Source organism: Protopterus annectens, chromosome 1.part0 (assembly GCF_019279795.1).
Source record: "Protopterus annectens isolate FY-2018-M chromosome 1.part0, PAN1.0, whole genome shotgun sequence".
NCBI lineage: Eukaryota > Metazoa > Chordata > Ceratodontiformes > Protopteridae > Protopterus > Protopterus annectens.
In genome coordinates, this window is record NC_056725.1 from 1512179228 (window position 1) to 1512195683 (window position 16456).

Sequence of the window (16456 nt, forward strand, 5' to 3'; positions counted from 1 at the left end):
CTGTCCAGAAATTTGAAAGACAAAAGTGTGGCCAAGTAACAGGAAAACGTCTATGTGTATAACAATTCTGAAAGGCAATCTGATTGATTGCAGAAATTACTTCACAGTTCCTCTGCTCCCTGGTGCCAGCATGAGTCTACATAATACTATTCAGAAGATAAGCCAGCTCCCTGGAGTAGAGGGATAAAGTCCTGACTATGTCACAAGTGAAATGAGTTTGAAAAGAAGCTGGGAAAGACTGGAGTGAGTGACCATTGGTGGTTTGCATCCTGGTGGGAGGGGGGTGGCTGTGGTTTCCCACAGGAGTGATACCTAGTGGGACAACTAGGTGCCTAATGAGCCTATGGTGCCACATGTAAGTCACACAGTAAGTGTAGGAAAATTCAATGTGCATAGGCATGTTTCTCCTCAGATGGCAATGTGCAGATGATCTCAGAAGAGCTGCTGCAGGAGAAGGGGTGCTGGGGTCAGCGCTCCCATAGGACCAGTATGTTGGTGGGCTCCCTACCACCAGACTGTCAACACTAAGCAGATGGCAGGAAAGAATGGGCCATAAAACTCTCACTTTACCCAGGGATTCCTGGCTTCAGCTACACAGTAATAAATGTGCCAAATGAGTCTAGGCAGAGAAGATATTGGGCATGGTCTTGTGGGGGGTAGGGTTGTTAAAAAAATGATTATTCAGAGAAGATTATCATCACACTTAAAATAAGAATTCCTGAAGTATAGGCAGGACTAGTGAAAGAACCAAACAAAAGACATCACTATGGACATTAGATGGAACTTTCTAAATGATAGAAAGTGCAAAAAGATATCTACATTTGTTTCACAGAGTGCAGCAAAGCTTTTGACTTTGAAAATCATGAAAAACTTTGTGCCACATAAAAAGCATGACTATACCATAACACATAATGATCAGGAAGCAACTGTTTAAACCGAACAAGGACAAACAGAAGGGTTTTAGAAATGATAAAGGTGTATGACAAAGCTACATATTTTCCCCAAGCTCATTTAATCTACATGCAGAACAAATCACCAGAGAAACAGGACTGCATGAGGAAAATAGCAATGTGAAAAGTGACTGAAAATTTACTAACAACCTCCAGTCTGCTGATGATGCCACATTACTATCCAAAAGTGAAGGTGATTTAAAACATCTACTGCTCAAAATTAAACATAATCTAGAAATGGGTTGCCTCTTAAACATGAAACAAATAAAGAGCCTGACAACTGGTAAATCCATCTGTTAAATTCATAGGTTTAGTGGTAGTGCTCAGTCCTAAAGGCCATCAAGGACACTGATCCTCTTAATCCCGGGCTGTATACCAAATTATCCAGCCAACTATCAAGATATTTGTTTAAATTTCTTTACAATTTCTGGAATGTGTATCCAGCCTGGTAACTTATTTCATATTATCGGTACTTGTTGTGTATGACACAAACTCTTTATTCAAATTAACACAAAAGTTGAATTTATATTTGTGCATTGCACAGCTCGTATATGTACCGAAACCGAACACTGCCAATAATTCCACATCTCTAAATGCACTATACATTAATAAAAAAAAAATCCTCTGTAGTATCTATATTGTAAGTTGAATAACCAAGCCTTTCACATTTCATCAGGTAATCTAATTCTGATACATATGAAATTGTTTTGGTAAATTTTTTAGATTTACTCAATACCTTTAAGCTGAGTTGAAGAACATATACACAGAACATACTATTAAACTCAACAAATGGAGAAATATATATCCTTTACAGATTAATCAGACATTTTCATCTTTGGATATAATATTCTTTAACATAAATACAAACTGTCTCAGTGATGCGCATCAGTCATTATAAACATGCTTGCCAAAGGATAAATCTGTTGAAAACATTATTGCAAGATCTTACATTGGCATACTTCAAGCTCACCCACAATATCGGACTGTAGGAAAAGAGATGGATAATTAACGGTTTATCGAAATATATTATCTTACACTTCTCTGTGCTAAATCTCAGTCCTGACAGTTTTGTCCAATTCAAAATTTCTGTTCATAGGTTCATACTAGGCTATCTGCCCTAGGGCATTTATAAGCCTAGCCAGAGTGTGTTTGGCTTTCGCCACCCATTTTAAATTAATTTTGCTATGCCCTTTTTCGAGGTTAGTATACTGTGCCTCTGTCTAACAGTGACACAGAAGTGATACCCGGGGTAAACCTACAATCTCCCATCCACTCATCAAGATTCCTCTTGAAGAGAGTCAATGAGGGACTCTGCCTAACCTGGACTGGGATTTTATTCCAGAGTGAAGTGAGCCTCTGGGTTATGAATCTGTCCCTCCAGCATGTCCTATTTATTTCAGTGCTGAGGTTCAAGTCTCTCGAGCGCGTAGCTCGATGGGATTTGGATTTTCTGAGGTGCAGCATGTCCATTAATTCCGGGTTGGACATGGCTTTATACGTCAGGCACAGATCGCCTCTGAGCAGGCGATATGCCACTGAGTAGAGCTGGAGTTTCTTTAACCGGGCAGCATATGGCATCTGTTCGAGCCCTTTGATCCTCTTGGTGAGGTACTTTTGGGGTCTTTCCAGTTGCTGCAGGTGTCTGGTAAGGTACATCCCAAAAGGGGCATTGTACTCAATTATGGGCCTGATGAGGGATGAGTAAAGAGGCACGATGACCTCCCCTGATCTAGATGTGAATCCCTTCATGATTAGGTGGGCTATATAAAATGTTTTTCTAACCACTTTGGCCACGTGGTTGTCAAATGAGAGATTGCTATCAACTTGGGTCCCCAGGTCCCTAATTACTTCTTCTGCACTTAATGAATTACCACCTATGTGGTAATTTGTGGGCACTTTGCTTTTGCCAAAGGGGATGACTATACACTTTTTGGCATTTAGCTTGAGGCCATGGCTCTGGCACCAGTTGTCTGTTTCTATGAGGCCCTTTTGGAGGATGCTTGTGTCGGCTGGAGAGTCGATTATGGCGCCCAGTTTGCAGTCATCTGCGAACTTGGTCAGCTACAGTCCTTCCGTGTTGGCCTGTACCTCCGAGAAATATATACCGAACAAGGGAGGTCCCAGGACTGAGCCTTGTGGGACGCCACTTGTAACTGGATTGGAGTCTGACATGGCTCCAGCAATTCTAACCATGTGGGTTCTGTCCTTGAGCCAGTTTGCAACCCATCTAGTGACATAGGGGTTTATATTTAAGCTGGTGAGCTTATCTATAATGCCCGAGTGGGGTATTGTATCGAAGGCTTTTGCGAGGTCCAGGTAGGCTGTGTGGACCACCTTCCCCTCGTCAATGGCCTTGGTGACTGTTTCAAAGAAATCAACCAGGTTTAAGAGGCAGGATCTGCCCTTAACAAAGCCGAACTGGGTAGGATCCAGTGTCTGTAGGTCCCCAATATCTTTTATTTATTTATGTTAAATGGAATTTATCTTGTTAAACTCCTTGCTGCCTAAGATACTAAATCCAGGTTTACAGCTGTTGGCATATTTACCTAGCCAATCACTCTCATTTCTTGGAAATGTTGCAAGTACTAAGTTAATTAAGAATGGGCTGAGTACCAAACCCTGTGGGATGATTGCAGGCAAGTAGTCTGAAAGCCTGCCTTGAACAGATACAGCCTGCTTCCTTTACAGTAAGCATGTGATTTATCCAGCTTGTTATACACAAGTTAAATCTGCTACTTACCAAACTTTATAAATAGTAATGAGAGATAGAGGTGGAGAGCTTTGGCTAAATCCAAAAATATGATTCCTGTTGTCATTCCTTTATCCACAGCCATAGACACTAGGTAATAAAAAACAACCAGATTTGTAAGGGCTGACCTTCGCTTAATGAAGCCATACTTATTCAAATCCAGTAATGACACATTCTGAATTTTATTAGTCATCAGTTCCACTAAATATCTCTCAAAACATTTAGACAGTACCCACATTAAGCTGACTGGTGTGTAGTTTTCTGCTTCATTCATATTGCCTTAAGCATTAGTGTCACATGACAGATTTTCTTTTTTTTCGAGACCGTTCCACCCTACTAGAACTGGGATCAAGTCAGTCATTCTTTATACTACACAGCAGTTCAACAACATCAGATGGATGTGAGAGTTAGATAATGAAGAAACAATAACAGGAAGAAAACTGATGCCTTTGAATTATGGTATTAGTAAAGAATAAAGCAATAACTGACGACGTGGTGTGGTATATTGAAGATTTACCCACGATTGGTGTGGTTTAATCATGAGAGCGAAGCCCGAGTGATTAAATAAAGCCAACCGTTGGTAAATTTCAATATACCACAACCACAGAGTCGGTTATTGCTATCATATAATGACATTATTTAACAAATAAAATAGTTACTTTTCTTAAATAATGTCTTTGTATAACGGTGCATTACTGTTCTTCCGCTGGTTGTGGTACATTGCTTCCTTGTTTTGATGTACTGAGCATGCGTATGGGACTTGCGTCCCACGCATACCCAGTACAGCAATGCTTAGAATGGAAGCAACGGAGAAAAGAAAGTCTCTGTTGCTCTGTTTTTTCTTTTTTTATTTGTTTAAAAAAAATAAATTTTGAGGACTTTATACCAATGGAAAAAAGTCCGGGCGACCGGACCTTTTTTCCATTGGTATATTGTGGGGTTTACAATGGGCACACTGGCCAATTAGTGTGCACGTTTTGGAATATTAAAGGGGGGGGGGGGTCATTGTATAACAATGTGCAAACCATGAGCTGCCTGAAAAACAAATCAAACCGTATTGGAGGAGATGGAACTCAAATCTCTCTGAAAATTCAAACAACAACACTTAATGGTCAAACTTTGGATACATCATGCAGAGAGCAATATCACTAGCAAAGTTGAAGATGAATATAACAGGAGGAGACTGACAGTGCAACTGACTGATACAATAATCAAAGCACTGGATGTCACTTTATCAATGATCAACTGACTGACTGATTATAGAACACAGTTTTAAGACACATATCTAGACAGTTGCCATGACTCAACATCGATGCAGCAGTACTTAATAACATTTTTGTGACAGTTTGCATAGTATGAGTGTTAAACCTCATTACAGTGAAATGAAAATTACAACAGTTTATATACCAAACTGTAAAGCATTAAATGTGGAAAATCCTGACACCAGCATGTTTTATTCAAAGAGTCAGACCCTGTAGTGTATTTATACATGCAGTTCCAGGGAAAGAATTTTAAACAGTGGGATACTTCTCATTAATGAGATTATTTTTTGTACTGCTCCATTAACATTTTGTCACTGCCAGTCTTAATCTCACCATCTCGGGGATAAACACATCGAAGAGTAAATTTATTTGCAAATGCTAGTTATAGAAATTGGGTACAAAATTATTCATAACATAACATTTTTTTTAATCAGGAGTACAACACTGACATTCACAGACATTTTCAAGTGCAGTTAAGGGTTACAAACTGACAAGAGTAGCCATACATAACAATGTAACAATAAACACATAACACAAAGTAACAACAAACAAGATGTATTCATACATTTCAATTTAACATTAACAAAGTTAATTAGCAACTGTGATAAAATAGTTTTAACACTTAATTCTGTGATATGACCGAACACATTTAGAATTTACAATAAACAGAATTCACAACATATGGAAAGACTGGAATTTAGTGGAGAGTAGTTTAGAGAGTGGAAGGGTTGTGGAGAAAAGGGAAGGGGGGAATAAAGTGAAGCTGATTAGCCAGAAGGCAAGGAGAATATGGAGGAAGAACAGTCGGGAGTGAAGGAAGAGTCGTAGTCAAGAACTGTGTTGGTCTTTCCTTTGAACTACATAGTAGCTTAACACATTATAAATGTGAAAGGAAAATGTGCACTGAGAAGAAGTCCAAACTTACAATATTTTTTCACTACAAAACTTAACATATCAGTATTTTACCACAACTCTCACACTAATGAAACCATTCACAAAATGACATGACAATTGTAAAGGATCCTCCTCTCATCATATTCTGTAGACAACATACCACTAAAAAATAAAATGTAGTCAAGGACTTAGGAACCTGGCCTGATTCTATAGCTATGTCAAGAATCTCAATGGCAACACTCAGATCTGCTCTGAGTTACAGCACAATGGCACTAAATATACTGTAACAAATGATATTGCCAACATCCTGGCAGATAGGTTCAGTGCAAATTTTACCCCCCCTCTCATCCCCTAAAGGGCCCATCTCTATACCGGAAGAATGCAAAGTTCCTGTAATCAGGGCTACACTGGTAAAAAACACACTCTCCAAAGCCAAAAACACAGCATCCATGGGACTTGACAACATCCCACCCTGCGTTCTACATGAACTACAGAATGAACTGGCACCCCACCTAAGCACCATGTTCAGTCATAACCTCACCTCAGGCTTTGTGCCCACTGAATGGCACACAGTGACAGTTATCCCACTCCACAAAGGGGGAGCCACCACGGACCCTGGGAACTACTGCCCCATTAGCCTAACGAGCCTGGTCTGCAAGACCATGGAACTTATAAACAAAGACATTGGTAATCTCAAACTCTGGACCCCATCCAGTTCGGGTTTGTAAAAGGCAGATCATGTCTCCTAAACCTGATGGACTTCTTTGAAGCAGTCACCAAAGTCGTAGATGAGGGTAAGGTGGTTCACACAGCCTATCTAGATCTCGCCAAGGCTTTTGACACCATCCCCCACTTTGGATTTATAGATAAACTCACTAAACTACGTATAAATCCCTATGTCACAAGATGGGTTGCCAACTGGCTCACTGACAGAACCCACACTGTGAAAGTAGCAGACTCCAAATCCGACTTCAGACCAGTGACAAGTGGAGTACCAAAGGGTTCAGTCCTGGGTCCTCTCCTGTTTGGTGTCTACTTTTCTGAAGCACAGGCTAACACAAAAGGTCTTTGGCTAACTAAGTTCGCAGATGACTGCAAACTAGGAGCCATAATCAAAACACCTAAAGATGTGGACATCCTACAAAAGGGCCTCACTGAGACAGATGCCTGGTGTTAAAGCCATGGCCTCAAGCTCAATGCCAAAAAGTGCACTGTCACCCCCTTTGGTAAAAACTCTGTACCCATGAGTTACCACATAGGTGGTAGTCTACTTAACACCGAAAGTGTGATAAGAGACCTTGGGACACAGGTGGACAGTAGTCTCTCCTTTGATAATCACATCGCTACAGTAGTCAAGAAATCCTTCTACGTGGCACACCTCATTACAAAAGGTTTCTCATCCAGGAAAAAAAGAGGTTATTGCTCCCCTCTACTCGACACTTATTAAACCCTTTATAGAGTACAATGCCCCACGAGACATCTACAATAACTGGAAAGGCCGCAGAAATACTTCACAAAGAGGATTATCGGCCTCAAACAGATGCCCTACACAGAACGTCTCAAAAAACTCCAGCTTTACTCCATCGCATATCGCCTACTCAGAGGTGATCTCTGCCTAACAAATAAAGCTATGTCAGACCCAGAGCTGTTGGACATGCTCCACTTAAAGAAATCCCAATCCCTCCGAGCTACATGCTCTAGGGACCTAAACCTTGTCACCACAATAAACAGAACATGCTGGAGGGATAGATTCCTGTCCCAGAGACTTCTCATACTCTGGAACAAACTACCTGTCTATATCAAACAAAGCTCCTCATTAGCCCTCGTCAAGAAAAATCTTGATGATTGGATGGGAAATTGGAAATTCAGCCCGTGGATCACCTCTGTGGCTCTGCTCGACAGGGGCACAGGAAAATAATTTTCTTGGGTGGTGAAAGCCAGGGTACCTTTTTGGCTACACTTATATAGGCCCTAGGGCCAATAGCCTAGTACCTACCTATGATACCTCCCTCTGGTTTACCATCATGTAACAACAGTTGTCAGGAAATCCTTTTATTTAGCACAGCTAATTGCCAAGGAATATCATCAAGGTCTAAAGCAGTAATGATTACCTTATACTCAGCATCAATCATATTAATTATCAAATACAATGCTCTCTTTGGGATGTACCTTACTAAATACATCAAGCAATCAGAATGATTCCAAAGGTCCCTAACTAAAAACATCACAGGCCTAAAGACCCTGAGCTACCAAGACAGACTGGAAGCTCTATCACTTTGACTTTTGAAAGGAAACCTCTGCCTCATTTAAACACATAATTACAGACCTAGTTGTCCTAGACTTCTTGTGTCTCCACAAATGCAATATCTCCACCAGTAATACAACCAGGGACCTAAATCTTCAACAGCAAAATAAAACACTGTAGAGGGGCAGGTTTAGAACCCAGCATCTCTCAAACTTGTGGCATAACCCCCCCCCCCCCGCATGTTAAGCAGTACAACTAACTATCTTCCTTTAAACATAACCTTGATGGGTCGCCATATGTTTTTTGCCAGAGTGAAGAGTATGGCCCCCTGGAGAAAGTGGGAAGATACTAGCAATACATGCCAAGCAAGTAAAACCAAACCGTCCAAACAAACGGCTGCAGAAAGCAAACGTTCACCCTCTTCACTAAAAATTGTGGTATGGTCGCTACTATTGTAATAAAGTTCGTCCACTTAGTAAAATCAGCAAGCCTTTTATTTGACAAATAAATACTAGCAATGCATGAATAAAAACAAAGCCTGTCTACAGGCTAAGCTTAAACAGTGACTCCATTAATCCCAAAGGTACTGTTTAACCACAGCCTCTCCAGACAGGTTTTGTACCAAGTGAATGGAGAACTACAATGGTCTATCATTAGCACAAATGCAGGCCATCAACAAATCCTTAAGTTTGACTAGTCTCATATGAAAAGCCATAGAAAGAATTCTCATGTAAATGATTAACAAGGACATACAAAATTTTATTTATTTGACATTTGTTGACCGGGTAAGTCTATCTGAGCTTGCACCCTTTTTCAGCAGAGGCCCAGGGAGAAAAGCTCCACAGTACAAATTATACAAGTATTAGAATTAGAGGACAAATTATGCAAGCAAAAAATTCACAGTACAGAATAAAATATGCACAGCTCCACAGTACAAATTATACAAGTATAAAATTCAAAGGACGTAAGAGATTCACAGTACAGAATAACAAATTCGCAGTACAGATTATGCTAGTGAAAAATGAACAGGAGTAAGTAAAAATAAAGTAAATACAATAAAACTTATATACAAAATGGTTAAATGGATGACCAATTGTAGCGCAAGAAGAGATGTCAGTGAAAAAGTGAATACAAGTTAGAAGTGAGTATTGAGAAGCATTTGGTCACAGCAAGGTAACAAAGATGCAGAAGAATTGTTATTGGTGGTCCAGTATGAGAGACATAGACGTTAGTTTGACAAGTAGTAGTGTGAGGGGAAAATAAGAGAGAAAGGTAGAGGAGGGAGAAGGAAGATTCAAACACTGGATTCAACACAGTTTGGGTTCATCAAGGGCAGATCCTGCCTACTCAACCTGGTGGACTTCTTTGAGAAGATCACCAAGGCAATGGATGAAGGCAAAAAGGTCCATACTGACTACCTTGTCCTGGCTATGGCATTTGATACAATACCCTTCTCGGTCATTGTAAACAAACTCATGGGTATAGACATAATGACTATGTTATGTGCTGGTTAGTCTCAGATAGGACCCATTAAGTTATGCTAGGGGAGACCACTTCCACAAAGAGGTCGGTCACTAGCAGAGTCCCTCAGGGTTTTGTGCTAGGACAGCTTCTTTTCATCATCTACTTCTCGAGAGTCAAGGACAATGTCAAAGGTCTCTAGCTAACAAAAATCTGCAGATGATTGCAAACTAGAACTAGTCATAGAATCCCCCCCCCCCCAACAAGACACTAACATCTTACAGGAAGGCCTAATACAGACAAATGACTAGTGCAAATGCTAGAGCTTAAAACTCAGTGCCAAGAAATGCATAAGAGTACCCTTTGGAAAGTCAGCCACCCAAGGAAGTTACCTTCATCAATTTCACACCCCTGAGTAGAACCAGTAGTCAGAGATTTGGGTATGTATGTAGACAATAACTTTGTTTTCGACCAACACGTGTATAAGGTAGTAACAAAACCATTCTATGTTGCTGAAGTTACAAGCAAGAGAATGAAATCTTGGTCCAAGGAAGTCTTTGTTCCACTGTATTTGCTCCCCTTCAGTAAGCACCTGACCAGGCACAAGCAACAACTGGAATGCCCACAGAGGTTCCAAACAAAAAGTATACAGACAGTAAACATGTCCTATGCAGATTGCCTCAAAGGCCTGTCTCAATTCTCTTATTTCCTACAGACTGTTTGAGAGGTAGTTATGTCTGGCATATAAGATCCTACTCTGATGGACCTTTTTTCATATCCGCAAAATGAATAGTTATCAAAATTACTTGATCTAGAAATTTAAGCTTTGTTTGCAAAACAAATAAGACATGTTGGAGGGACACGCATGTGTCTCAGAGAATTACCCTTCTCTAGAACAGGCTTCCCATCCATGTGAAGAAGAGCTCTTCCTTAATCCTACTGAACAGAAACCTGGACCAATGGATGGGGAAACATGAAATACACCCCAGATCTGGTACTTGTGTCTCTGTCTGAACAACAGATGAAACCTGTAAATCTTGCCCTAGCTTACATATACCTCTTAAAATAACCTCTTAGGCCCAAAAACTTGCTGGACACAACTGGGATGCTTGGTTAAGCTTATAAAGGCCCCAGTGGTCATTAGCCAAATGTACATCTATGAGCATATGGTTATAAGACTTAGTGGCCTTGGAGTATCTATGAAATCTATGTTTCTATAGTGAACATTTTAAGAGGTGCCATCAGTACAGCTGCTGCATATATGCAGGCCACTTACAGAGAACAGTTTAGTTTGTAAAAAGAATTAGCTTACTGTTTGCAAACCATTTTTGACACCTTACTATACCTCTTCATAACTGGTTACAGCCACAACAGTCTTGCCAGTGGTGTACTGGACACAAAGCCACAATGTATTGATTGCAACTGACCAATGCCAACTTATACCAGCAGACTATGTCAAAGTGCACACACAGTCAAAGAACTATTTTACTCCCCTTCTTATTGTCTTGAATCCAACCATATGTCAATGGCACCTGCACAACCTAATAATTCTGATTAGATTCCAGGACAAGGCATTTATAAGACAGGATTGATAGCCGGAGTGACGTGTGCCCCTCTCTTCTAAAGACAGTACTCTACATGTTAGCATGTACATTGATTATTAAAGCTACACACTCAGATAAACTACTTACTTTCTATATACTGTATAAGAAGTTAAAAAACATTATTTTGTTGGAACACTAAGTAAAATCCCACTGGTTATGCTATATCCTTATGAAGCTCAGGAATGTTCACAATTCTGAAAAAGATTATTCTGAAAAGATCTCTGATCATGCTTCATAATTTAACTCCACTCCTTTTACAGTCTTTATTTTTGCAACAGAAAAGCATTCAATGGACTACAAAAATAACTTAATAAAAAAAGGTACTTACGTATTATCACAACCAAATTTTTGCGATAATAACGGTTGTTTCCCAATGTGGAAATGTAACTGTTCATGGCATGACAATGTCAGACTATGGATTTTCTTTTACACTGACATTTGTTTTAGGCAGGGTTATCACCGAAAAAATGAGTAAGTTAATATCACTGTTTAGGTATGTACTTTACCGCCAGCATGTCATGTAGCTCGCAGTAAAGTGCATACACGCTTCAGCTGTCAGGGCTGCTGTCTTACTCACTGCAATTGCATTTGCAATGAAAGGCAGAGACACAGGAGTTACGTGTAACTTTTTTTTAGTTTTAACAATTTTTACAGACAGTCTCAGGTCCAAACATGGCAGTAATGACAGGAAGAAAGGCATCATCAGCCAGTAACATGTTTTCTGTACTGTTCTTAGTACAGTTTAATCAGGAACCCATAAACGGCTATCAACATCATCCACCCTGAAATGTTACCAGCAGTAGTGTTCCTCAACTTTTGCATTGCAATCATAGCCGGACTTAGGCAGCCGCCTAGGACGCCGCTCTAGCAGGGGTGCTTTTCCATTATTTATTTGGTGTAGGTAGACCAGGATGGGGGCACCAGGTGGTGTGGTGGGGGGTGCCGTGAAGCCGTTTTGCCTAGGGTGCCAGTTGACCTAAGGCCGTTCCTGATTGCAATGGTTGTTTTCCATTCTGTTTACACACTTTTAACAAAGTATTACTTTACCCAAAACATTGTTCCTGTGTCTGTGTTTTCCTTCTGTGAGGGCTTCGTTCCTCACGGTTCTAATATTCCATTCCTCAGTTAAGACAGCATTCCTGACAATTCAAGCGTGAGTCTGTAATGCACGCAAACAGGGAAGATGATTGTTTCATCTTTTTATGTGCATGAAGGTAGTCCAAAGATTTTTTGCCAGCAATAATGAGTTTGCACAACACTTTGCAGTGTTTGATGCGGTTGTCTGTATTCAACAAAGCAAAATTCGCAACAGCAAAAATCTGGTTGCGATAATACATAAGTACCAAAAAAATTACGTCCTCTAACATCACCAACACAAAATTAGCAAGTTAAACAAGCAAAAAAACACTGAAAAATCACTGGAATAGAGTGTAGTCAGGAACCAAACCACGGAATTAGAGTTCATAATTTTTAATGCTAATTCCGTGGTTTGGTTCCTGACTACAGTCTATTCCAGTTTCTTTATTTTTTTTTTTGTCTTTTTTTTGCTTGTTTAAGTTTCTTTTACCATTATCAGAATTGTCTAATTTATACAGTAAATTAGCAAGTCAAACGAAGCTTCTAGGAGTCACTATTGACAAAAGCTTAAAATATGATCATCATTTAAAACAAGTAGTAAAAAACACCCAGCAAAAGCTAGGTGTGCCCTATAGAGTCAAACAATATCTCACAGATAATGCTAGAACAAGTACTGCTTAATCCCTTCGTATCCCTACACTACTTAAATCTGCTCCCACCTTGATTAACCTACAATCCACTCAAGTCTTACTCTTATAGCAGTGCTATAATATTCTGCCACTAATAATCATTCTAGGACACATCACTGTCTGGCCTAGAGCCAAGACATTACCTTAGACTCCCCCAACCTACTTCCCACAAACTCATTTATTAAACAGAAAAATGCTCTAGTTTGAAAAATATTCTCCAACTTTATAACCCAAAGTAGACAGTGGAGATCCGCTGACAAAATGTTATTAACTGTTACAAAAGCTAATAACTCAGCTGGTGACTTTTTGCACTTCTCTTTCTTGGCCAGATCATGGAACTCTTTTCCTCAAACTCTATGAAACACAGTAAACAACTCTATTAAAGCCCAAACAAAAAAATACATAAAAGATACCTGACTCTGTACCTACAGGACTCCTGGATGATACATGTCCTGCTCCTTACTTTCTGAGATTCTTTCCAAGCACTATATACTGTACTCTACTGGTCCAATATCTCTTCCTTGTCCTCTACCTCTTCCTCTTCTTCCTTATGCCTATCCTAAAACATTCTCTCTTACCTCTTAATACTAGCCCTCCATTTTTCCTCTTCTTTCCTTCTGTCAAGTTCATTTCCAAATATGTTCCATAGCTCTTTATATGATGCTGTTATTAATTAATGATACTGTTTAAATGTTCTGTATTTGCTGATTACTTGCATCTCTCTGTTTACTATGTTCCTTATGTAACACTCTACTTTTTTCCACAGCTTTTCTGCTCAAGGCTTCTCTGAAAAGGGGTACCTTTCTGCCCAGTTGGACTATCTTGGTATGCAAATGCAATCAGTGCAATAATTAATAAATAAATAAATAAAGACTGGAGCCTGTAAATAATATATGTTGCAGAATTATTTTTTTTCAAAGGCATGCTATAACACAGGCAGCTTTTTACTCAACAAAGTGAACAGGAAAAAAAACATTTAAAAAGTGCTCTTCTGACTCAATGTGTGACTGACTGTTGAAATAAGAAGTGGAGAGACTGATCACTTTAGCAGCTAACAACTTGTTATTTCTGCTGGTATGCTAGCATAAAAGAGCAAATAGAAAGCCAGAAAGATGCCATCTAAAAGATTTCACTCATGGGGGGTCTCACTCATGGGGGTTCAGAGCCAAACATAATAACTTTATTTCAAAACAAGACTCTTAAGAAACATGATGTATAAAAATGGGACAGTATGCATGCATGCAATGGGAAAACATTATTGAAGATAGTGCTGCTACTGCTACATATAAAGTGCATCAAACACAAAATGCAGTGAATCCTTTTACCCCCTAATGCACAGTAGAAAACCCTGCCCAACCCCCTCCCACAACTTTCCAAATGATGAAGTGTGTGAATATTTAATGAATATTCTTGTGGATTTCCTTATTAGCCTCATCAATATTCATTATGTATTCAGCAACATTCTGTATGGAGCTACTTAAAACAGTGTTTTAACTGAGATTGTTAAGTTAATTACAAACGTTATAAGAGATTTTAAAAATATACCAAAAGGAAAGGCAAGCCACCAAAACAAGAACTAATAAACCAGTAAACATGTGGCAAGGCAGTGAAATGTGCTACACAGAGATGGAGGACTCCAAATACAGTACCGAACAAGAAGTTTAATACATTAAGTGCTTTCATCCTCTTATACACAGGACTTCATCAGAATGAAAATATAATTCCTAATACTTATCTTAGGTAACAGCCATTAAAACCAATTATCTGACTACACTGAATTAATTCCACTCTTAAAGAGACAGCACATTTCACACCAGATAAAACACAATGTTACATCCATAAAATAATCACTGTACGCAATGCTGAAAATATTAAAAACATTCCAAAATGTGAAAATGAATATTAAGATAATTTACTTAAGCTTTAAATAAAACTTGAGTAAAAATTTGAATTTAAATAAAAGTAAAACCTGTTTAGCTACACATTGAAATTCTATAAAAAATGCACATGTATTTTTAATGCTGAAAGCTTATATTAACCTTGCGAAAAAATCTCAATATTTGAAAGAGAGCTTAATAGGGAAAAATAAAAAAGTGTCCCATCTCTATAGCTTTGATGCTTTACGTTTCAGAACTGGCTTTATGGAAACATAATTGTAAAGCCCAAGATGAGCGAAGGCGATGGGTCTATGCCACAATAATTCCTTATATTGCCATATATATTCCCAATCCTCACCCCTGGGGTACAAATTAACATGCTCTAAAATACCAAATAAAAACTCATCATAAGAAACTAGAATAACGGATGTATATACAAAGCATTATTTATGTTCCTAGTTTTTATGCTGTAGGTATGCTCATATATTCGCTTTTTCAAAGTTCTTTCCATCTTTCCTATATAAAAACATTTCAACTTCTTACAGGTTGCTAAATAAATAATTCCTTTACTACAGCAATTCCCTTTACTATGCCAAACCCTACTTTGGGCTATGTATTCTAAGATGATGTATTCCTTGTCAAGAATAAAACGACATTGACCACAGCTGCCACATTTTCTGGTGCCACCGCCTTTTTTATTGGTCCTATTATAGGGGTTTCTTTCATAGATATTCTTCAAATTATGACCTGTTTTAAAAACAAATTTGGGGTCTGTTCCTAAAACCCCAACTAAATCAGGGTTAAATCTTAGCATATTCCAATTTTTCCTAATGATGTTCTTAATACCTCGTGCAGCATGGTTAAATTCCATGACCACAAATCTATTAAAATTGTTTATCTGGGTTAGTAAGCTCAGACTTAAAAGTATCCACAACTACCCATACCAGTGGTTTATATTTATTCCCCCATCCTGCAATTACCTCGTGACACACATCGGACACAAGCTCACTCGGGTATCATCTCTCAGTAAACAGACCAGAAATAAATTTTATTTCTTCCACAAAGTCATCATAATGGGAGGTCATTCTTGCTGCCCATACACACTGCCCTTCACCTAAGCTCGTTTTCTGTTTAAAAGGGTATGCACTGGTAAAAGGCAAGTATGAATTACTGAAAGTTGATTTTCTATGGACTCTAGTCCTAAATTTTCCCTCAAAAATGTATATGCTAGTATCCAGGTAATTAATTTTGGCCTTATGGCAGTTGTGTGTGAATCCCAAAAAGTTGGTGGTGTTTCAACACTCATAAGCTCAATTAAAAGACTGATATCCTGACCCTTTAATAAGTCAAAACCAAGAAGGCCATCACTAAAAAAATCCAAGCCTTCTTCCAAGGGAATAGAGGAAAATAGGTTAACTATATCAACAGTCAAAAAAAAAATATTTTTTGGTAATCAAATCAGTGGTTAACCTTCCCAGGAAATCCCAGGAATCTCTTATCATATGCGTTTTAGTTTTCATAGTAAATTTTAAAGACTGATCCAGGTACACAGCTATGGGATGTGTTTTTAATCCACTGGCTGCTACTATTGGCCTGTATGGTGGATTCAAACTTTTTTGTAGATCTTAGGGATTGCCACCTGTTTACT

The 16456-nt window shown here is 38.9% G+C and overlaps 1 protein-coding gene across 3 annotated transcripts in view; it reads right to left on the reverse strand.

Moving 5' to 3' along the window:
* The window catches only part of ERMARD (ER membrane associated RNA degradation), a 1319361-nt gene that overhangs the window by 1298063 nt on the left and 4842 nt on the right, over window positions 1-16456 (reverse strand). Inside the window, exon 2 of one of the 3 annotated variants that reach the window (XM_044067782.1) lies at window positions 3691-3789. The exons of the other annotated variants lie outside the window; for them this stretch is intronic. The gene's annotated coding sequence lies outside the window, so the exon portion shown is untranslated. The remainder of the gene's footprint in view (window positions 1-3690; window positions 3790-16456) is intronic. 3 annotated transcript variants of the gene reach the window in all.